Genomic DNA, 23,768 nt, shown 5'->3' on the forward strand with positions numbered 1-23,768 from the left:
TTTTTTTGAGATGGAGTCTTGCTCTGTCTCCCAGGCTGGAGTGCAGTGGCGAGATCTCAGCTCACTGCAACCTCCACTTCCTGGGTTCAAGCAATTCTCTGCTCAGTCACCTCAAATAGCTGAGGTTACAGGTATCCACCACCATACCCAGCTAATTTTTGTATTTTTAGTACAGATGGGGTTTCACCATGTCGGCCAGGCTGGTCTCGAACTCCTGACTTCGTAATCCACCCGCCTCGGCCTCCCAAAGTGCTGGGATTACAGGCATGAGCCACCGTGCACGGCCGCCTATATTCATTTCTAATCTCTCAATGATTTGGCCAAGTGGGTATTGACAGATGAGGAAGGTGAGTTACAGAGAGGCTGAAGACTCTCCATGTTATGGAGTTTCTAGATGTCAGAAATGGGATTCTGTCCTCCCAGAGGCCTGAACTCATTCTAGTCCACACAACTTCAGCCCTTATTTCTTTACCAAGTTAAATGCTTTCAAAATCTAGGCCTCATTATAATTTAAAAAGTGGAGAGGGAAGTGGCAGAAAGCTACTGCATCTGACCTTTGCTGTTGCAGAAGATGAGTAACAAAAATCTCATTGAAAGATCAGAGTTGTTGAGTATGTGCACATGTAAGGAATGGGGGAGCAATTATGCTCTAACTTTGTAAAATCTATTGTTATAATGCCAGAGTTTGGATAATCATCATTACAGGCAATCATTACTAGAGACAGTTCCATGCTGCAGACTGAACCTCTGTGAGTTATCGTCACAACAGCGACTCCAAATAATTACCTCCATAGTCAAAAACATCATGGGATCCAGATCTTTCCCCACACACTGCACTGTATTCTTGATAGAGCTGCAAAATTTGAGGCAAGGCAGAGTTGCATAATGTGCTGAAGAAGCCCAGCAGTTTCATTAGTTTGAACTTTTGCAAACTCTTATACATATATTTTATTTATTTATTTATTTATTTATTTATTTATTTATTTATTTATTTGAGACAGAGTCACCCAGGTGGAGTGCAGTGGCGCAATCCTGGCTCACTGCAACCTCTGCCTCCCAGGTTCAAGCAATTCTCCTGCCTCAGCCTCCCAAGTAGCTGGGATTACAGGCACACGCCACCATGCCTGGCTAATTTTTGTATTATTATTGTTTTTTTTTTAGTAGAAATCGGGTTTCACCAGGTTGGCCAGGCTGATCTTGAACTCCTGACCTCAGGTGATCCTCCTGCCTCAGCCTCCCAAAGTGCTGGGATTACGGGCATAAGCCACCGCACCCAGCCAAGTCATTTAATCTTGAACCTTGATTTTTAAAAAAGGCAACCCCAAGCCAAAACTTCTGAGTACAGTAAGGGATTATCAAATGAGTGCTAACAATACCTTCAATATCAGCCATGCCTGAAGAAATACTGGATCCAAAGTTTTAGGGTCAGCAGAGCTCTAAGTCATGACTGATTTTCACTTCGCCCTTCCCCAGCTGCCGTGTCTTAGAGTTTCTGCAAAACCAGCCTCCCATAACCCCCTACCCTAAAGCACCAAGTGGGTGCCATCTTCCTGCCAACCCATCTCTATGCCCTCCCTTCCTGTCCTCTTTCTTTCCCTCCATTAGTCCCAATACCATTTCCGAACATCAAAGGTGAACAGCGGGAACCATGGCTTTGCAATGTAGATTCCCAAACTGGGTGGTGTTACTCCCTGCCTGGGGACCTCAAGGCCCCAGGTCAGGAAACAGAATTTATTATTTACTTTGGCCTTTACCATCAAAATGAGCAGATGCCACATCACCTAACAAGCACAGAGAAACACCTGTCCCTCTGATTTAATGTGAAATTTACCCAGCTGTGAAATGTGTGTGATTCCTGCCTCACCCTGGCTATGTGGATAGATGGAAAAGCAGAGAGTGATATCATTTGGCTTTCTTGGGAGTTTCCTGCATTCTTCACATCACCATTAATGCTTTTGTTGAAGCCTTTCTTCCAGCTTTCTCCGCTGTCAATACATGGACCTTAAAGCACAGGGAAGCAATTGCTTCAGGACGCACAAACTGTCCACTGCAGAGAGTACCTGAAGGATAAACTACGCAGGACTCCGGCCCATCATTGCTTCACACCAAGTGGTGTCAAAATTCTAATTACACACAGGAAAGGAGATCCAGTGAGTCCAGATTTTGACAACCTCGTCTCAGAAAGCTAGAGGTGAGAGCTGTCTGTTTTTCTGGTAATCCCACAGCACAGCTAAGGCCCTAGGACAAATGTTCTAGTCTAATGGTTGGCAAAGCATGCAGGCTGGTGCCTGCTTTGTAAATAAAGTTTTATTGGAACACAGCAATGCTCATTCATTCTATGGCTGCTTTCACTTACAATGGCAGAGTTGAATACTTTGAGATACTGTGTAATCCCCAAGACTGAAAATATTTATTCTCTGGCCCTTTACAGAAAAAAGTTTGCAGACCCTTGTTCTATTCCATGGCTGGGTCCAGTCTGGGCCACCCTCAGCAGTTCATCTAGATCTGCTCTGCCCAGGACCAAAGCTATTTGCTATGTGTGGCTACTGAGCCTTCGAAGCGTGGCCCATGGAATAGAGGGACCAAATTTTAAATTTTCTTTCATTTTAATTAATTTGGATTTAAGACTGGTGCTTGATTCCGTTATTAGAAAACCTTCATATATGTTTGAAACACTTTGGGTATGTGAATCTACTCTTTCAACTGGGAATTTTATGAATTCTAAATAAAGATCAAGTACTGCCAATGAAAATTTAGCATCTGTCTTGGGAGTGCTGTTTAAGTTTAAAATGCACACTAGATTTGGAAGACTTACTACAAAAAAAAAAAGCAAAATAGTTCATTAATAATTTTATGTTGATTGAAATATTTTTTATATACTGGGTTAACTAATATATATATTCAAAATTAACTTCACTTGCTTTTTTTTTCCTTTTCTTTCTTTTTTATTTTTTTAGAGACAGGGTCTCGCTCTGTCATCCAGGCTGGAGTGCAGTGGTATGACCGTAGCTCATTGCAGCCTTGACCCCCAGTTCTCAAGCAATCCTTCCACCTCAGCCTTTTGAGTCCACTGGGACTAGAGGCAAGCACCACCACGTCCAGCTAAGTTTTGTATTTTTTCTGTAGAGATGGTATCTTGCATGTTGCTCAGGCTGGCCTCAAATTCCTAGCCTCAAGCCATCCTCCCACCACAGCCTCACCAAATTTTGGCATTATAGGTGTGAGCTACTGTGAGCCAGCCTATGTGTTTCTTTCTACATACTTTTTAAAAGGTGGCTATTAGAAAATTTAGGCCGGGCGCAGTGGCTCACACCTATAATCCCAGCACTTTGGGAGGCTGAGGCAGGTGGATCATGAGGTTAGGGGTTCAAGACCAGCCTGACTAAGATGGTGAAACCCTCATCTCTACTAAAAACACAAAAGTTAGCCAGATGTGGTGGTGGGTGCCTGTAATCCCAGCTACATGGGAGGCTGAGGCAGGAGAATTGCTTTAACCCGGGAGGCAGAGTTCACAGTGAGCTGACATTGTGCCACTTCACTCCAGCCTGCGTGACAAAGTGAGACTCTGTTCAAAAAAAAAGAAAATTTAAAATTACATGTATGCTTTTCATTTGTGGCTCACATTTTCCTAAAGGAAATGCCAGGCTAGACCCTAATCTAGACCAACTTGCATTCAGAGTGGAGCAATGATGCCCCACCAAGGCTTCACCAAGACTCTGGAGGCTGGCTGGTCAGACCTCGGAGGGAGGTCAAGAGTTTCCATGTGGCCGGCCGTGGTGGCTCACACCTGTAATCCCAGCACTTTGGGAGGCTGAGGGGGGCGGATCATGAGGTCAAGAGATTGAGACCATCCTGGCCAACATGGTGAATCCCCATCTCTACTAAAAATACAAAATTAGCTGGGTGTGGTGGCGCGTGCCTGTAGTCCCAGCTACTCGGGAGGCTGAGGCAGGAGAATCGCTTGAACCCAGGAGGCGGAGGTTGCAGTGAGCAGAGATCGCGCCATTGTGCTCCAGCCTAGTGACAAAGTGAGACTCCGTCTCAATAAAAAAATAAAATAAAAAAAGAGAGCGTTTCCATGTATTTCCAAGCTGGTGAGGTGGAGCACTAGTAATTAGGGTTGCATTTGGAGAGGCCCTCCCTTCCTGAGGACTGGCTATTACCTGGGCCTCCAGAGAGGTGATAATTGTTCACAGTGGGCTGTGATGGAAAGCAATGGGGTTTTAAAAATGAAAACGTGAAGCCAGCGTCCTGATTCTACCTTTGACTAGCTTTGTAACCTTAGACGACTTACTTATCTGAGCCACAGTTTATTATCATTAAAACGAAACTAATAGAATACCTCACAAGACATGGTGAGAATCAAGTGAGAAAAAAAAAACTTAAAAATTAAAATGCTTCCTAAATGGTATAATAAAACTGTACACCAACTGCCCTCGTCACTGCTCCCTTCTACTTGGCCACATGTCTGACTGTGACTTGCAGATCTGCTTCATTCATATCCCTGTTATGCTGCGGGTTCCAGAAAGTATAAGAGAATGAAGCAACTGCCATATACTTGTACAATGCCAAAACCAAAGGAAACTTGACCATCTGCTCAAAACTATCTTTTCCTTCTGTAAAAATTTCATTAGACGGCAGTCAGATTGACTACTTCCCATAAGTATTATAAAAAACTTGAGAATTTCCACTTAGATGAGGCAGCTAGAACTGTCAAGTTCGAAGAGACATAAAGTGGAATGGTAGCTGCCAGGGGCTGGAAAGAGTGGGTAATGGAATGTTTAGGGCACAGCATTTCAGTTTAGGATGATTAAAAAAAAAGCTTCTGGAGGTAGATGGTGATGACGGTTTTGCAACAATGTGAATGTACTGAATGTCACTGAAATATACACTTAAAATTGGTTACAGTGGGCCAGACATGGTAGTCTATGCCTGTAATCCCAGTGCTTTGGGAGGCTGAGGTGGGAGGATAGCTTGAGTTCCAGGTTGCAATGCAGTGAGCTATGATCATGCCACTGTGCTCCAGCCTGGGCAACAAAGTGAGACCCCATTTAAAAAAAAAAAAAGATTAAAATAGTAAATTTTATGATATGTATATTTGATCACAATGAAAAAGGCTCAGAATTTGTCATTTTTCAGTGAGTATGGCTCATGCCTCAAGGTAACCATCTAACAATTACTTTATGATTATGAAAAAAATATTAAAGTTTATTATGAAATAATTTTTAAAATTATTTCTATTTGATGAACCTTTGGTTTAGAAGCTTCACGAAAGGTATTGAGCCTAGAAGACTAGGAGAAATATAAAAAGACTCCTCGGAGAAACAGTGTTCCCTGAGATTCCCTGATTCCTGCCATGCCAGGGGAGTTCTTTGCTTGCTGTGCCCTGAGCCTAGATGTCTTTGTTTTTTTGGTGGTGGGGAACGGAGTTTCACTCTGTCGCCCAGGCTGGAATGCAGTGGTGCAATCTCGGCTCACTGCAATCTCCACCTCCTGGGTTCAAGCAATTCCCCTGCCTCAGCCTCCTGAGTAGCTGGGATTACAAGCATGTGCCACCATGCCCGGCTAATTTTTGTATTTTTAGTGGAGACAGGGTTTCACCATGTTGGTCCGGCTGGTCTTGAACTCCTGACCTCAGTGATGCACCTGCCTCAGCCTCCCAAAGTGCTGGGATTACAGGCATGAATCACCACACCCAGCCCGAGAGGTCTTTAATATACTACCATTGTGGAGGATTCCCGTCGGTGATGCTCCCACGGAACAAGGTACTGACTATGTGGGCCATGTTGCAGACAAAGACCCGGCAGAAAGGAAAGAGTAATTAACTGAACCCAAATGCGTTCTGATCCGGTCTCAATGAGAACACATTCCTCAATGAACATGAATGTCACATGAACATCACATTCACCATCTACCCTCTCCAATTGCTCCTTATCCCAAAGTTCTGTCCGAGAGTAACTCTACCGCGAGACCAATTCCAATTCCTTTTTCCTTTGGGAAAGCAGCGTGTATTTTTACCTCCAACAGCTGGATCTGATTTGGGTTCTGCCTAAGCTGAGAACATGACTGGCTAAGCCCTCAGTCTTCCAGGCCCTGTGATTCAATGTGTAGATTTCTCCATGTAGACAGGAAGGTTAAAAAAGGAAAAAAAAAAAAAAAAAGGTGTAAAGTTTTTGGGTGTTTTGTCAGATGTCTCTCAGGCAGGTCAATAAACCATGAAAACCAATATCCGATCCCACAAAGAAAACACAAAGCTGCAGCTCATATTTCAGGATATCAGTGCATCATCACATATTTCTCCTCTCTCTTGAGTTTTTATAAGCAGCCCTCGGAGGTGTCTTGTTGACGTAATACCTGTGTCATTATGCCAGGGTATGGGAATGAAAAGCTGATAAAAAGATTTAAGAAGAAGCTGGGTTATCAACACTTAATTCAAAAAAATCCCCCTTTTGTGACAAACTAATATAAACTGTATTGGACGCTGATGCTTAACGCGTCCTAAGTTCTGGACTGAACTGAATAGAAATAGAGCAACTGAACTCCAAGGGAAGGGCTCAGGCTATGCTTCGTGCTGGTGCCAGCACAACCTCTATCCCTGCGGTTGCTGTAAGACTGTGCAAATCGTCTCAAGGGCACTCGACCATGGAGGAGAATAATCTACTTGACCGAGTACAGGAGAGTAACAATAGTCTTCATAGTCTATGCAAGTAAGAGTGCATGTATATTTTGCTGCTTCTTCCAACACTGACTCGCTTTTAGGGGTGATGTTTGAGCCCCGAGAATTCACTCGACTCATACATTGAAAAGCCAAGATGGTAACATGCATCACTTATAAGCTACTTGATAAGCACTAGCTAAGGCAGTGGGTGTCATGTCCCTGTATTTATAAATGACAAGCTGAGCAAATTAGCCATTAGTGGGAGCCCATGAAGAACGATTAAGAGACCAAAGGCAGGAACTGCCAGAACTTAACTCAAAACCACAAGGGCAGTTGGTTCTAGAAGCAAACATGGGATTTCTTCACACGTTGGCTGTGGAGATGCTATCAGTTCTTAAGGGTCCTGTGCACTCCGGTTCATCATTCAACATGCATTTCACGTGTATGCCAAGCCCTGCAGATGCTGGATGCAGAGCTGCAAACAAGATACGCTTGGTGTCTGGCGAAGAGGGGGGATTTGTTGAGCGTTTCTGCCTTGAAGACAGAAGACTGAAGGAAACTGATGCATTCATCAGAGCTCTCTAACAGTTTGCCAGGAAATGTGAAACCGATCGCAACTCAAGTTAATGGAGAGGTTTGCTGACAAGTCTGACCTTTAGTGAGCAATCAAGGCTCTTGTGTTTACTACAGAACATAAACCCACAGTCGATCACAAGACCAAAAAGGGGGAAAATCAAGATAGAACTTTCCCAGGAAACATATCCTGCGCCATCCGCTTGTGACCCCTTTGTCATCTCTGTAACCTTAGCCCCATAAACAGAGGTCTTCCCGGCAGAAAGGTCTATCCACTACCAAGGTAGCAAGGCCTTTCCAGAATGAAAACAACCGTTGTTTGTGAAGCCTAATGCACCTGTCAGTCAACCCTTTATGAAATCCTTAATGAAAATGGCTGGTAGCATCAAGGGAAGCCGCAGTACCACTTAAAAGCAGAAATCTTTCAGGAATGACAGCAATTAGTTTCAGCGTCTTTGAGACCTTCTGAGAACAGAGGGTGAAGGAAATGCAAAGAGAACCACTTGCTGCTTCAGGTACAATTGAACAACGGGAGTTCTTAACGTTTTGAAAGAGTTATTCAAGGCACTTCATACCTAGACAAACAAGATCTCAGTGATATCTGAGGGTCACCGGACTCTTCTGCTTACTTAAATGCTAGCTGGCTTGGCAAGTGGTTTTGGGGTTCTGGTAACTACCTAGCAAGACTGGGAGACAGTTATAACCAAATTATATATGTGGATCGAGACTTGGAAAGTTCCAGCATCTTTGCTCACCCCACTTAGAAGCCCTAGGTTCCACAGGCATGGATGGCATTTGTAGCCAGAGAGGGTGTGTGGCTGGTGGCAGGGAGGCCATAGTTGGCCTAAGAGTGTTTCTTCCTTGGTAAAAAGAAGCAGATAACAGATTGAGGAAAGCAAATGGGTGTCAACTCCTGCTCTCCTGAGGTAGTCAGTGAAGACAGGGAAAACAGTAAGTGTGATACAGTTCCAGGAATTGCTACATTTAAAAAACTCTATCTTCTGGCTGGGCACCCCAGTGGCTCACACCTCTAATCCCAGCACTTTGGGAGGCCAAGGCAAGAGGATTACTTGAGGTCAGGAGTTCAAGAACAGCCTGACCAACATGGTGAAACCCTGTCTCTACAAAAAATACAAAAATTAGCCAGGTGTGGTAGCACACGCCTGTAGTCCCAGCTACTTGGGAGGCTGAAAGAGGAGAATTGCTTGAACCCAGGAGGCGGAAGTTGCAGTGAGCCGAAATCGTGCCGGTGCACTCCAGCCTGGGGGACAGAGCAAGACATCATCTCAACAACAAAAAAAAAGAATGCTGCTGTGAACATCAGTATACAAGTATCTGAGTCTCTGCTTTTCATTATTTTGAGTACAGACCTAGAAGTGGAATTGCTCAGTCATTTGGTAATTCTATGTTGAACTTTTTGAGTAACCACCAAACTGTTTTCCACAGTTTTACATCCCTACCAGTAATGCAGGAGGGTTCTGATTTCTCCACATCTCCACCAACACTTGTTTTAAATTTAAAAATACTTTTAGGGAAAGGGTCTTGCTCTGTCACCCAGACTACAGTGCAGTGGTGTGAAATAGCTCACTGCAGCCTCAAACTTCTGGGCTCAAGCGATCCTCCCACTTCCGCATCTGGAATAGCCGGGACTACAGGCACACAGCACTATGCCTGGCTAATTTAAAAAATTGTAGAGATGGGTCTTGCTCTGTTGCCCAGGCTAGTCTCAACTGATCCTCCTGCCTCGCCTCCCAAAGTATTGAGATTACAGGTATGAGCCACCATGGCTAGCCCATCATTTTCCTTTTTTTTTTTTTTTTTTTTGATAACAGCCATCCTAACAGGTGTGACATGATTACAGGATGTTTTAAAGTCAACTCAAGGTTCTCTCTTGGACCACTTATTCTTGCAAAGTCCATTTTAGGTGGTGCTTGGGTATTTCACATCCTTCTTCCAAATAAGTACTGAGACAGCCCGGGTAGGGATTTCAACCCCATTATTTAATTAAACCAGAAGAGTCAATCAGTAGGGTCCCGATTAAACACTGATAAGCTAAGATGGTTAATTTTTAGGGGGCTAGAAGGCATCCCCTTGAAATATTTTGGTTGCAAACATAAGATAAGTTTAATTCAGTAAGTCTCTTTAATGTCAAAAAGGTCCAAACACCTTTACAAACAGTTAAATCACTCTTTGTAAGGGCACCACAAAGAGGTAGCTATGAATTATTACCTTAGGGAACCCAGGAGTGGTGGTAGGCATGACCTGAAAAAGCACTTCTATTTTTGTTATAGAAGCTGCTTTCAGTATTATTTTGATGGCCTGTCCAGGAATGTAGTAAATTACAGAATCGCAACATAGAAGGCAACCGAGTCCCACAGAGCTTACTTACAAATTGCATGTACATCATTTATATCCAACAATTTGGGGTGAAAAGCCATTCTTGATCATTTGCATTTTCATGTTTTGCTTGCAGATCAAGTCACTTTTATTCTATTTTAGGTGACAGCTACTGTTGAAAAGTAATCTTAAAGATGACTTTAAGCTCTATAGTTGAACATATAGGTGTTTCCCATACTTTTAAAAAAATATACGCAATTCGGTGGCTTTTAGTATATTCACAAGGTTGTGAAATCATCGCCGCTATCCAATTCCACATTTTCATCATCTCCAAAAGAAACTCCATATCCGCGAACAGTCATCCCCCGTTCTGTTCTCCTCCCAGCCCCAGCAACCACTAAGTTCCCTTCTGTTTCTATGGATGAGGCCATTCTGAACATTCATATCAATGGAATCATAAAATACATAGCCTTTTGTCACTGACTCCTTTCATTTAACATGTTTTTAAGATTCACTCATGTTTAGCATGAATCAGTACTTCCTTTTCATTACTAAACAATATTCCATTTTATGGATATACCACATTTTGTTTATCCATTCATCAGTTGATGGAAATTTGGGTGGTTTCCACCTTGTGGCTATTATACATAATGCTGTTATGAGCATCTGTGTGTGAGTCTTTTGAGGACGTATGTTTTCATTTGTCTTGGATGTGGAATTACTGGGTCCAATGGTAACAACATGTTTAACCTTTTGAGGAATTGTCAGACTTTCCTCCATAGCAGCTGCAGCATCTCATACTTTCTTTTGATAGTTTTAAGTTATGTACAGCAATAAGAGAGCCAAATAAGTGACTTCAAGAGTAAGCTAAAGGACAGGTGTGGTTGTCCAAGTCACTGTTTTATGCACTTGGGCACATCATCCATTGAACAACGATCACAGGCGGCTCTCCAGCCATGTGGCATCTTGTCATTATTCTTTGAGGACAACAAAGAGCTGAGCTTCGCATGACATACAACTAGCGTGAGAAGCTAAGACCTCATGTCCAAATGTGCTAATTACACAGCATTGATGGAAAGGGTGCAAGGGGTTAGGAACAGAGCAGCATGGGGTACTGTTGTTAGGGGGGTGTGCCACATGGAAAATTAGGCTTGATCTGTGCATGAATAGAAACTAGCATGGCTGGGCGTGGTGGCTCATGCCTGTCATCTCAGCACTTTGGGAGGCTGAGGCAGATGGATCACCCGAGGTCAGGAGTTCGAGACCAGCCTGGCCAACATGGTGAAAAGCCCATCTCTAGTAAAAATACAAAAACTAGCCGGGTGTGGTGGGGGGCGCCTGTAATCCCAGCTACTTGGGAGGCTGAGGCGGGAGAATCAATTGAACCTGGGAGGCGGTTGCAGTGAAAATGGGGCCACTGCACTCCAGCCTGGGTGACTAAGCTAGATTCCATCTCAAAAAAGAAACTAGCATGGCAAGAAGGAATGGGGAGGTCACTGCCCGCAAGCAAGCTCTGAAAATCTACTTGCTCACAGCAAAACTTCACTACCTCACCAGGACCCCTGCAGATGCATGACAGAAGTAATCTTAAAAGCTGCCACACAGAGCCCTGGCTTCTATAGGTTCAGCACAGTTCTAAACTATTTATACTATTTAATCCTCAACAACGCAATGAGGAAGGTAGTGTTTTTAATCCCTATTTGACAAATGAAGAAACTGATGCACAGAGGTTAAGTCACTTGCCCAATGTCACCCAGGTAGTAAGTAGTAGAGCTGGGACTTGAACCCAGCCCGTCTAGCTCCAGCATGCACTCAGGCATTAATCTCCTCGGCCACTTGCTTGACATGCAGATAAAAAAGGCTAGGTGATGAAAACGTCACAGTAAGTAAAGTGACTGCTCACTCCTGCATGCTGCTGACAGTTTCAGGTTGATGGTAAGAAGAGTTCTTTTTTACCAAAGAGATGAGAGACAGCAGAGCCAAGGAGAGCAAAAAGAGGAGAGGTCACAGGGGAAGTAATCTGGGAGACGAAATCAGAAGCCAAGAGCCTGAGATCCTCGGTCCTGCTCCTAGAAGGTCTTCCTCCTACATAAATTCCTGCACACAACCATGAAAGGAAGCACAGCCGCCCATCAAAGTCCTTGAGACTTGAAAGTAAAAATTACAATTAATTAGTCCACCTAATTTGGACTCACAAAATGCGTGGGTGGGAGAGATTCCTGCAGCTGACAGCTGATGTGACAGTTATTTCATGAAAAGGAAAGCAGAACGTCCCTGCCTTTGGATTTGAATGTTTCCAAATGTGATTCCAAGCCCTCGCCTGAAACAATACTCAGGACAAGTGCTGAATATAGATATTCTGTGGGAGAAAAATCCCTTCCGCTTGCCCAGTCAACCTCAAGTGTAGGAAAATAAGCTGAAATATCCACTTCTTGTCACCCTTCTTCAGAGCTCGTCCAATAAAGGCTCCACGCCCAGCCCACACTCTCTTACCAGTTGGAAATTAGATTCCTAATGGCATTCGGGGAGGCAAGAATTGCATATTCAAAGTGTTCATTAAGCCATTCCAGTTACCTGAATCTAAGTGTTTTGTGATCCACTGAAGTGATGTATACTACTCCTTTTGCTCACTCTACCAGGAGAAATGTACAATCTAAGTTCCTGTCTATATCCTAATGATATACATTAAGGACTGTCCATTAAGGCAGACCACAAACTCCTCTGTGGGAAGAGAATGAGGGAGAGGCTCTAGAAATGAATCAGCACGTCTTCTTTCCTGTTCTCCTTCTCTTGGGCACGCCTTCCTCGCCATTCCCAGAGGAAGACGTTTCCAGAACTGCTGACAACCCCTAGAGGAAGAAGGCCTTTCTTCCCTTTCTCCTCTTGGGCAGATGGTATTTGCATACTGACATATTGTAAATCTAGTCACCCAGGTAACAGGGCTCCAGTTAGCAACAGCGGAATGAAGGTCAGCCTGGTTCCTTCTAAAATTAGAAATCAGACAAATCTGATTTTTAACCATTCAAGGTAGGATGCCCGGTTAGATGGCAAATTCAATTCTTAAAATGAATTTTCAGTTGGGAGACCAAGCACTAGTTAATAAAGGCAACCTGGTGCATTTCAACACGATCATATCATAGGTTTTCATGTGTTGAAGTTTTAGCTCCATGATTTTATTTCTGTAAATAATCCTAACTATGACTCCAGTGTCTGTTGGCAGAGTCATCTTTGACTGGGGCATCTTCCTTGACTTTTTTTTTCCTTTTTTAATTGAGACAGAGTCTTGCCCTCTCACACAGGCTGGAGTGCAGTGGCACAATCTCAGCTCACCGCAACCTCCACCTCCCAGGTTCAAGTGATTCTCGTGCCTCGGCCACCAGAGTAGCTGGGACTACAGGCACATGCCACCATGCCGGGCTAATTTTTGTATTTTTTAGTAGAGATGGGGTTTTACCATGTGGCCAGGCTGGTCTTAAACTCCGGATCTCAGGTGATATGCCTGCCTTAGTCTCCCAAAGTGCTGGGATTACAGACATAAGCTACGGCACCTGGCTTCCCTTGACTTTCACAATTGATCAGTTATCAACAACTGTGAATTTGGCCAGGCACGATGGCTCACGCCTGTAACAGCACTTTGGGAGGCCGAAGCAGGTGGATCACCTGAGGTCAGGAGTTCAAGACTAGCCTGGCCAACATGGTGAAACCCTGTCTCTACTAAAAAATACAAAAATTAGCTGGGTGGGTGGTAGGCACCAGTAATCCCAGCTACCCGGGAGGTTGAGGCAGGAAGAACTGCTTGAACCCCGCAGGTAGAGGTTGCAGTGAGCCGAGATTGAGCCACTGCACTCCAGCCTGGAAGACAAAGCGAGACTCCGTCTCAAGACAAAAACAAAAACAAAAAACCCGTGAATTCTACACCAAATATTCCAAGTATTTAAGGTCTTCCACAGTTGGTGTCCCCTCTTCCCCACATAATCTCTCCCTCACAGTCAACTGCCCGGCAGTGAACAAGTTCCGTATCTTCTACCCTCTTCTATCTGACCTACACAGATCCCCCCACTACCTGGGATTTTTTTTTTTTTCTCTTCTTTGCTTTCCCTGATCATGGAGGCGGGGGGTCTTGGGTAGGCTTCGAGGAGCACAGGAATTGTGCACAATCCCCTTGGACCATCCATTTCTCAAAAGGCCCATGTTCCAAAGAGGTCAAGAGCCACTATCTAATTACAAATGGTATCTTCACCAGCATTTCCCATAACGATTTTAAAGAATGATAGAGCCATAGGATGCTAAGCAGTGGGAGGAAAAGAGCTTCACAGTCAAACGAATGTGGGTGACATTAGGTCAAATAGAATTCAACAAGTTTTTCCTGAAAGCCTTCTCGGTCTTTGCCATACTGATACGCCACGTGACCACTCACTGATTTCACGGGAAAGCCCCCTTCCAGCAGTCTCTTCTTCCTGTGCCCTTAGTGACTCCTAGAACGCATTAAGTGCAAGGTGAGCTTTACTCCCACTTGGCAACTACCAAGTCATGAACTGCTTTGTGATAATTCTTCTATGACTGTTTTTAGCTATTTATTTTTTACTATATATATAATATATATATGTATATATAGTATATACAGTATACATACACACAGAGTAAAAATAGAGTATATGTATATATACATATTTGTATATACATATATACACACACACACACACATATATATATAGGTATAGATATAGATAAAGAGTATTCCTGTGTCACCCAGGCTGGAGTGCAGTGGCGGGATCTCAGCTCACTTTTGCCTCCTGGGTTCAAGCTATTCTCCTGCCTCAGCCTCCCGAATCGCTGGGATTACAGTAGACCACAACCATGCCTAGCTAATTTTTGTATTTTTAGTAGAGACGGGGTTTCACCATGTTGACCAGGCTGGTCTCTAATTCCTGACCTCAGGTGATCCACCTGCCTCAGCTTCCCTAAGTGCTGGGATTATAGGCATGAGCCACTATGCCTGGCCTTACTATATATTTTTAATAATTATTAGAAGTGATTTCTATATGATTGTGTGCATCCCATTATGTTGTGCTTATTTTATATCTGTCTCCCCTACTAGATTGGAAGCCACTTGAGTGTGGGGTACACAACTTGACTTTATCTTTTCAGATACTGCCAAGCTGGCTGGAGCTTAGATAACTCCAGATATATGAATAAGTGATCGAGCTTATCTCCCCAATTAAGATATGAACTACATTTTAAATACTTTTTGTATTCTCATAGCACCTAGAACGCAGCTTTTCTTATGGTAAAAAAGTCAATAAAATTCTTAAAAATCAAATGCATTGGGCTGGGCGCAGTGGCTCACACCTGTAATCCCAGCACTTTGGGAGGCCAAGGCGGGCGGATCACGAGGTCAGGAGATCGAGACCATCCTGACTAATGTGGTGAAACCCCGTCTCTACTAAAAATACAAAAAAATTAGCCGGGCATGGTGGCGGGCGCCTGTAGTCCCAGCTACTCAGGAGGCTGAGGCAGGAGAATGGCATGAACCCAGGAGGCGGAGCTTGCAGTGAGCGGACATCATGCCACTGCACTCCAGCCTGGGCAACAGAGCAAGACTCTGTCTCAAAAAAAAAAAATTAAACACATTGGAAAATATTTGTTGAACACCATTATATCCTGGACACCAAAGATGTGAGGATGGATAATATAGTCCCTGTGATCAAGGAGCTTAGATTCTGGTAAGAGAAATCGATATATAAACAAAAAATGATAAAAAAAACATAAATACTCTAAAAGCAAGTTCAGGATGCCAGAGAACAGAGAATAGAGCCTAACAGTTCTGATCTTCCAAGTCCAGCTTTATTTTTTTGAGACAGAGTCTCACTCTGCCACCCCGGCTAGAGTGCAGTGGCATGATCTCGGCTCACTGCAACCTCCGCCTCCCAGGTTTCAAGCGATTCTCCTCCCTCAGCCTCCTGAGTAGCTGGGATTACAGGTGCCCATCACCACGCCTGGCTAATTTTTTTTGTATGTTAGTACAGATGGGGTTTCACCCTGCTGGTCAGGTTGGTCTTGAACTCCTGACCTCAAATGATCCGTCCGCTTCGGCCTCCCAAAGTACTGGGATTATAGGTGTGAGCCACTGCACCTGACCCCCAAGTCTGGTTTTCATATAAGAAAACTGGGACCTAAAGAGGTGAAGTAAATTGTCCAAGGTCAGACTAGTGGAGTAGCTGGGAGTCAACGTGAGTCTTTCTCCCCCAAAGTTCTCTAGCCTTGGGGCAGGGAGGGGCAGGTATGAAGGGAAGGAATCAATTTTCCATCCTGGCAAGCAGAGAACAGCAATGCCAAATTCAAGTGCATCATCAGCAGAAGCCTAGGCAGAAATTTAGAGAAGAAATACAAATGGCCAATTAACATACGAAAACGTTCAGACTCAAGTAATCAGTATCACCCTAGAATTTTGCATTGGGAGGACCTGCAAAACGAATTTTTAAAATGTAAACTAAAACATTTCCCATCTATCAGAGTATTAAAAACTTAAAAAGCTAGCCAGGCTGGGTGCAATGGCTCATGCCTGTAATCCCAGCACTTTGGGAGGCTGAAGTGGGTGGATCACTTGAGGTCAGGAGTTCGAGACCAGCCTGGACAACATGCTGAAACCCCGTTCCTACTAAAAATATAAAAATTAGCTGGGCGTGGTGGTGAGTGCCTGTAATCCCAGCTACTCATGAGGCTGAGGCACAAAAGTCACTTGAACCTGGGAGGCGGCGGTTGCAGTGAGCTGAGATGGCACCACTGCACTCCAGCCTTAGTGATACAGCAAGACTCTGTCTCAAAAAGAATAAAAACAAGCTAGCCAGTATTGACAAGGTGAAGGGAACCAACCTGGGCCCACAATGTGGTAGAAGAGCAAAATGGGTAAGTCCTTTAGGAAGATGATTTGGCAACATCTATTAAAATTAAAGATGTTCTCACAATTCGACCTAGCTACTCTACCTAGGAATTTATCCTAGAGAAACCCTTTTGCAATTGTGCAAAGATATATATGCTTAAGATTATTCATGTCTACATTATATGCAATAACAAAGCTGGAAAAACTCCAATTGTCCATCAATAGGACCCGTTAGATAAATCATGGTACATCCAAATAATGAAATATAATACAGCTATTAAATAATGAAATAGAGCTCTCCTTGCCAAGATGGAAAGACGCCCCAGATGCATAATTACATGGGGGAAAAAAGTAAGCTGCAAAACAGTAGGCATAGCAGGAGTTCTGCTAAAATGCAAACATGTGTACTCATATGAATAGAAAAAGAAAGATCTAAAAAATATATATTGTCCATTGTCAATGGCAATTACCTAAGACATAATTGTGGGAAAGCTACTTCCACGAGGTTTGAAGTTTTCATAAGGAACATGCACTTTTTAAGCAGAAGAAATAATAAGCTGGCATGGAAAAGGGGAACTAATGCTGAAATTTCAAGGCAGGATTTCAATCCCTGAGTAGCGGGGAAGATAGAATGAGGATAGGACCCAGAAGTCTTTACCCACAAGGGCGGCAGGACAGGTTGCTAACTGCACAAGGCCGCCCTCTTGAGTAGTGCAGGGCTTGAGGTATTAGAGAGGCTTCTGAAGAAGGAACTCAGAAAGGCAACCAAAACAAAAGCCAGCCCAGGGGTCTAAAGAGGGGCAGGAATGCTGTTAGGAATGGGGGTCTTGGAGAGAAGGAAAGGGGTCCACACATCAACTCTGGATGCAGGGATTAGTGACAAGGCAGGTTCGGGGTGTCCTGAAAGTGGGCCACACGGTGGCCAAAGAAGCCCAAGGGGGCTCTGATTCTCAGATCCACAGACAGGGTGAAAACCATTGAAGCCACTGTGTGGGCTGCGTCTCTTAAGCACCTCCTGCCTTAGACCCAGATTAGTCTAGGACCTGGGGCAGAGGAAGGCAGGACAAATGTGTTGTCCAAGGCTGTCTATTTCACTTTCCCTTTACTCACCCAATTCCCTGTGCTCAGCTTCAAGTGTTTCAGCACTTAGAGATCTGAGATACTGACTGGAAGCCTCCCAATAGGAGGAACCGCCTATCTTTCCAAAATAATTTCCAAACCTCTGCATAAAGGCAGCAGATTGTGTACTTAAGACTCATTGAAGTCAATTGGTCTCCAATTTGAGCGGGCTGTGTTCTAGACGTTTCTTTTCAGGCTCAAGTGTTTCAGAGCTCCAAATACATTCATAGAAATGACGTCATTAGGCTTGCTCAGAGAAGACGAATTGACCCAAAATTCCCCCAAATAAAAACTCAGTCACCATTTCTAATAATATTTCTCTGAGTTAATACATTCAGGAAGTTGATTCTTCCTCCCCACCCCTAAGTATGTGGGAATGTTCCCCAAAGTGTGTTTTTCTAACACAGAAAGGATGTGATACACGTTATACTTTAAAGCATTTTTTTCTTTCGATCAGAGGGAACCACAGTCAAATAAGTCTGAGGAAAAACTGAGTCAAACCCAGTTGAACAGGTTTTATTTATTTATTTATTTTTAATTTAATTTTATTTAGAGATGGAGCCTTGCTCTGTTGCCCAAGTTGGAGTGCAGTGGCACAATTTTGGCTCACTGCAACCTCCACCTCCTGGGTTCAAGCGATTCTTCTGCCTCAGCCTCCCGAGCTGGCACACATCCCATGGTGGCACACACCCCGTGGTGGCACACACCACCACGCCCAGCTATTTATTTTATTTTATTTTTAGTAGACACGGGGTTTCACCATATTGTCCAGGCTGGTCTTGAACTCCTGACCTCGTGATCTGCCCGCCTCAGCCTCCCAAAGTGCTGGGATTACAGGCGTGAACTACCACACCAGCATATTTATTTTATTTTATTTTATTATTTTATTTTATTTTATTTTACTAAAGCCTCTCTAATACCTCAAGCCCTGCACTACTCAAGAGGGCACCCTTGTGCAGTTAGCAACCTGTGCTGCCGCCCTTGTGGATAAAGACTCCCGGGTCCCATCCTCACTCTGTCTCCCAGGCTGGAGTGCAGTGGCGTGATCTCGGCTCACTGAAACCTCCGTCTCCTGGGTTCAAGCGATTCTCCTGCCTCGGCCTCCCGAGTAGCTGGGACTACAGGTGTGCACCACCACACCCGGCTAGTTTTTGTATTTTTAGTAGAGACGGGGTTTCACCATGTTGGTCAGGCTGGTCTCGAACTCCTGACCTCATGTGATCTACCCACCTCAGTCTCCTAAAGTGCTGGGATTATAGGCGTGAGCCACCGTGCCCGGCCTATTTTTATTTTTAAATTATGGTAAAATATACGTAACATGAAATTTACCATTTTAACCATTTTTAAGTATTCCATTCGGTGCATTAAGTATAACCACAATGTTGTGCAGCCATCACTACTTCACAACGTTCTAGTTCCATTACCACAAACTGAAACTCTACACTCTTTAAACAACAGCTTCCCATTTCCCTCCCCTCCAGCCCCTGGCAACCACCATTCTACCTTCTGGCTCTATGAATTTGCCTCTTCAAGGTACCTCAGAGGCGTTTGAACTAGAGTAACTCCATCTTGAATAGGGGCTGGGTAAAATGAGGCTGAGACCTACTGTGCTGCATTCCCAGACAGTTAAGGCATTCTAAGTCACAGGATGAGACAGGAGGTCGGCGCGAGATACACGTCATAAAAAAACAGGTTTGCAGTAAAGAACCCAGACAAAACCCACCAAAACCAAGATGGCAACAGGAGTGACCTCTGGTCGTCCTCGCTGCTACACTCCCACCAGAGCCATGACAGTTTACAAATGCCATGGCAACACCAGGAAGTTACCCTATATGGTCTAAAAGAGTAGGCATGAATAATCCACCCCTTGTTTAGCACATCATTAAGAAATAACCGTAAAACTGGGCAACCAGTAGCCTTCCAGGCTGCTCTGTCTACGGAGTAGCCATTCTTTTATTCTCTATATTTCCTCTAGATCTTATTTTTCTATGTTTTTTTTTTTTTTTTTGGACGGAGTTCTTCGCTCTGTCGCCCAGGGCCTGGAGTGCAGTGGCCGATCTCAGCTCACTGCAAGCTTCCGCCTCCCGGGTTCAGCCATTCTCCTGGCCTCAGCCTCCGAGTAAGCTGGGACTACAGGCGCCCGCCACCTCGCCGCTTAGTTTTGTTGTATTATATATATTTAGTAGATGTGACGGGGTTTCACCGTGGTTAAGACCGCCCCCCCCAGGGACCCCGGTCTCGTTCCTGACTTCGTGGATCCGCCCGCTCTCGGCTCCCAAAGTGCTGGGATTACAGGCTTGAGCCACCGCGCGCCCGGCCTATTCTCTGCTTTCTTAATAAACTTGCTTTCACTTTGTGGACTCGCCCTGAATTCTTTCTTGGCTGAGGTCCAAGAAACCTCTCTTGGGGTCTGGATCAGGGCCCCTTTCTGGTAACAGCTTTACAAATTTCATGAGGACATTCCATTTTCTGGCTGCATAACTGGTAGGATGGGAGAACAGAGATTATGCTTGGGAATTAGATGTAGAAGGAAGAGGAGCAGACTTTGGAAAAAATAACTTCCTATGAGGTTGAGGATTCCGGGGACAACTAGGTGGCCTGGATATGTTTAAACCTATCCTGGTTTGGAGCCCAGGAAAGAGACGCAGGTTGCAGCTCAGGGTTGGAAGACCACAGCATTCGGATGGTCAGTGAAGCCACGGAGTGATGGGCTCTCAGCAGTACCCAGGAGTACCAACAATGAAGGGGTAGGGGAAGGAAGAAAAACCCAGGAAGGTCACTGAGAAGGACGAGTCAGAGAAAGAAGAAACCAGGAGCACACCTCCTAAATGCTTTCCTGCCCCTGGTCTCCCAGCCTTCAATAACACAGTTCTACTCTTTTTTTTTTTTTTGAGACCAAGTCTCACTCTGTCACCCAGGCTGGAGTGCAGTGGTGCAATCCCAGCTCACTGAAACCTCCATCTCCCAGTTCAAGTGATTCTCTTGCCTCAGTCCCCCAAGTAGCTGGGATTACAGGTGCATGCCACCACACCCGGCTAATTTTTGTATTTTTAGTAGAGACAGGGTTTCATCATGTTGACCAGGCTGGTCTTGAACGCCTGACCTCAAGTGATCCACCCACCTCTACCGCCCAAAGTGCTAGGATTACAGGCATGAGCCACCACGCCCAGCCAGCCAGATCTAAATCTCACTGCAAATCTAAAACGTTTAATGATTTTCTCCAATGTACACAGCAACATATGAATTCCTCTCCAAAGTTTTTGCAGCTCTCGGACTCGGCCTTGACTCATACCCACCCTAGTCTCAGCATCATCCACCCTGGTTACTGACTGCACGCCTGCTCTGTTCTGCACACGTTCTCAGCGTGGCTCCTCTGCTCAGTGACTCAGTCATTCTTTCTATGTATTCATCTATGAATATTTTACTGTCCCGTCAAGGCCCTGCTTCTATCCCACCTTTTCCAAGAGGTCACAGTGACTCGCGGAAGTGGGATGACTGTGTCTATTCCTGGCAATCCTAAAGAGTAGGTCGATGTCATTACAAGAAACCACCACCACCACCACCACCACCACCACACTATCAACCGATTATAACATCGATTTGTTTTCATTCTAGAATAATTAGAATAAGGAAACCTTTTTTAAAAGACTAATCCAGAAATAAACAATGTTAACATTTGGGTACAGATTCTTCCTAGTTTTGAATTCTGGTTTTGAATTTATTTTTAGATACGATGAAAATTATACTGAATATATTACTTTGAAATGTGCTTTTCTAACTGAATATATTATCAGCATTTCCTATATCTTTAAATATTCTTCAAAATTATCAATGGTTGCATAAAATCTCTCCTAGTATAGGTGTAATTTAATCGATTTCCAATTATTGAATGAGAATTTAAGAAATTTTCTTGTTTACCCACAGTACATTGCATATAGTAAGTATTCAAAAGATGTTTTAATTGAGGTTTTATTATAATAAAATAAAAATAGGCAAATCCTGTCCTGAATTTACATGATCATGCAGATAGCAAATACATTATTTAAATAGGAAAAAAATTACTTTCAGCTTGTGTAATATAAATTTGTAAATTTTTGTCAATTAAAAGTCAATTACACCTGAAAAAACTACTGCTTTCCCCACCCCATCAGGGCCATTCCTTCTTCCAAAGACTGAACTTCATGATTAGGGCAGTGATTTGAAAACAAAGAAAACTAAAGTAAACTAAAAACAGTATCTTAAATCTACAGAGAGATTGTATATCCAGGAACATTAGTATCATCTAATTTCAAAATATGTGTAAAATCTTACTTCACCTTTTCTTCATTTCCTTTTCTTCAGCAGTTTCTCTTCACATTAAAATATATTGAAATTTTTTCAGTAGGTAAAAGCCAGTTACAAATATGATTTATATGCCTGCCCATAGTGACTTTTCAGCAGCCCTAGGTGATATCTCGCCACTCCAAGCATGATGATTTGAGGGAGGAGGGAGAAAAAAGGGAAAGGGACTGAGTGGGACTAAGGCTTGCCCAGTGCCCAGGAGGGCAGGAAAGGGTGACGTGACAATGGAGGGTCAACAACTGGACAAAGGGCACGTCTAACAAGGCTTGATAGCAGGCTCCAGTGCAATCCAGGTAAAGAGGAGAAGGCCAGGTTTGCTCCCCAAAATATGAAGAAACACCATCAAAAGAATTGTGAGGGAAAAGAGAGTTACTCCAAAATTTTACATATGGCCAAGCTGTCATTTGTGTGCAAGCGTAACATGTGCAAAGGCTAGGAAACACTCGCTACAGGTGTTCTCAAAAACGACTTGGGCCAGGCGCAGTGGCTCACACCTGTAATCCCCACACTTTGGGAAGCCGAGGTGGGCGGATCACAAGGTCAGGAGATCAAGACCAGCCTGGCTAACACGGTGAAATCCTGTGTCTACCAAAAAAACACAAAAAGTTAGCTGGGCGTGGTGGCACGTACCTGTAGTCCCAGCTACCTGGGGGGCTGAGGCAGGAGAATTGCCTAAACTTGGGAGGCAGAGGCTGCAGTGAGCCGAGATCGTGCCATTGCACCCCAGCCTGGGCGGCAGACCAAGACTCCGTCTCAAAAACAAAACAGAACAAAACAAAACTTGAAGATCCACGCTAAATGGCTAAGAAGTGCATCAAAATTAATAGCTCAACATAGGGCAAATCCAGTTATAAAAGATCTAGTACTGTGCATTAAACCAGCAAAATAGTTATATCTAAATAATCATTATAAATATGATATATTTACTAAAAATAAAAATGTTAAATATATCATGTGAAAAAAGATTAATAGGCAGGGCGCGTTTCCTCATGCCTGTAATCCCAGCACTTTGGGAGGCCCAGGCGGATGGAACATGAGGTCAGGAGTTCAAGACCAGCCTGGTCAACATGGTGAAACCCAATCTCTACTAAAAATACAAAAAAAAAATAGCTGGGCATGGTGGTGCGCACCTGTAATCCCAGCTGCTCGGGAGGCTGAGGCAGGAGAATTGCTTGAACTTGGGAGGCAGAGGTAGCAGTGAGCCAAAATCGTGCCACTACACTCCAGCCTGGGTGACAGAGTAAGACTCCATCTCAAAAAAAAAAAAAAAAAGAGGATTAATAACATTCTGAGATTCACATGTAATTGTAGATGGAGGTAAGTAGGCATGTATAAACATAAAGGAGGAAGGGAAGGGAGTCAAAAGTATTGCCCCAAATACAGATTAGCTTGACCTTAGTAATCAGAAAATGCAAAAGAATGCTTTGCAATACCTAAAAGTAACTACAAGAATAATGAACAATATGTGAATGTTTCAAATCACTAGAGAAGATGTAGTACATATACCAAACAGCAGAAGTTAAAGGAAAAGTGAAATATAAAAAAATTAAAAATAGCCGGGTGCGGTGTCTCACGCCTGTAATCCCAGGACTTTGGGAGGCTGAGGTGGGTGGATCACGAGGTCAGGAGATCGAGACCATCCTGGGTAACATGGTAAAACCCCATCTCTACTAAAAATACAAAAATTAGCTGGGCGTGGTAGCAGCCGCCTGTAGCCCCAGCTACTCGAGAGGCTGAGGCAGGAGAATGGCTTGAACCCAGGAGGCGGAGCTTGCAGTGAGCAGAGATCAAAGCCACTGCACTCCAGCCTGGGTGACAGAACGAGACTCCGTCTCTAAAATAAATAACTAAATAAATAAA

General features: G+C 43.9%; 1 protein-coding gene across 3 annotated transcripts in view; it reads right to left on the bottom strand.

Moving 5' to 3' along the window:
• The window catches only part of PITPNC1 (phosphatidylinositol transfer protein cytoplasmic 1), a 346,211-nt gene that overhangs the window by 190,640 nt on the left and 131,803 nt on the right, over positions 1-23,768 (bottom strand). Inside the window, exon 1 of one of the 3 annotated variants that reach the window (XM_017855835.1) lies at positions 21,884-22,005. The exons of the other annotated variants lie outside the window; for them this stretch is intronic. The gene's annotated coding sequence lies outside the window, so the exon portion shown is untranslated. Of the gene's footprint in view, positions 1-21,883; positions 22,006-23,768 lie in introns of those variants that run through there. 3 annotated transcript variants of the gene reach the window in all.

This window comes from Rhinopithecus bieti, unplaced genomic scaffold (assembly GCF_001698545.2).
Source record: "Rhinopithecus bieti isolate Rb0 unplaced genomic scaffold, ASM169854v2 scaffold_39870, whole genome shotgun sequence".
NCBI classification, from domain to species: Eukaryota; Metazoa; Chordata; class Mammalia; order Primates; family Cercopithecidae; genus Rhinopithecus; species Rhinopithecus bieti.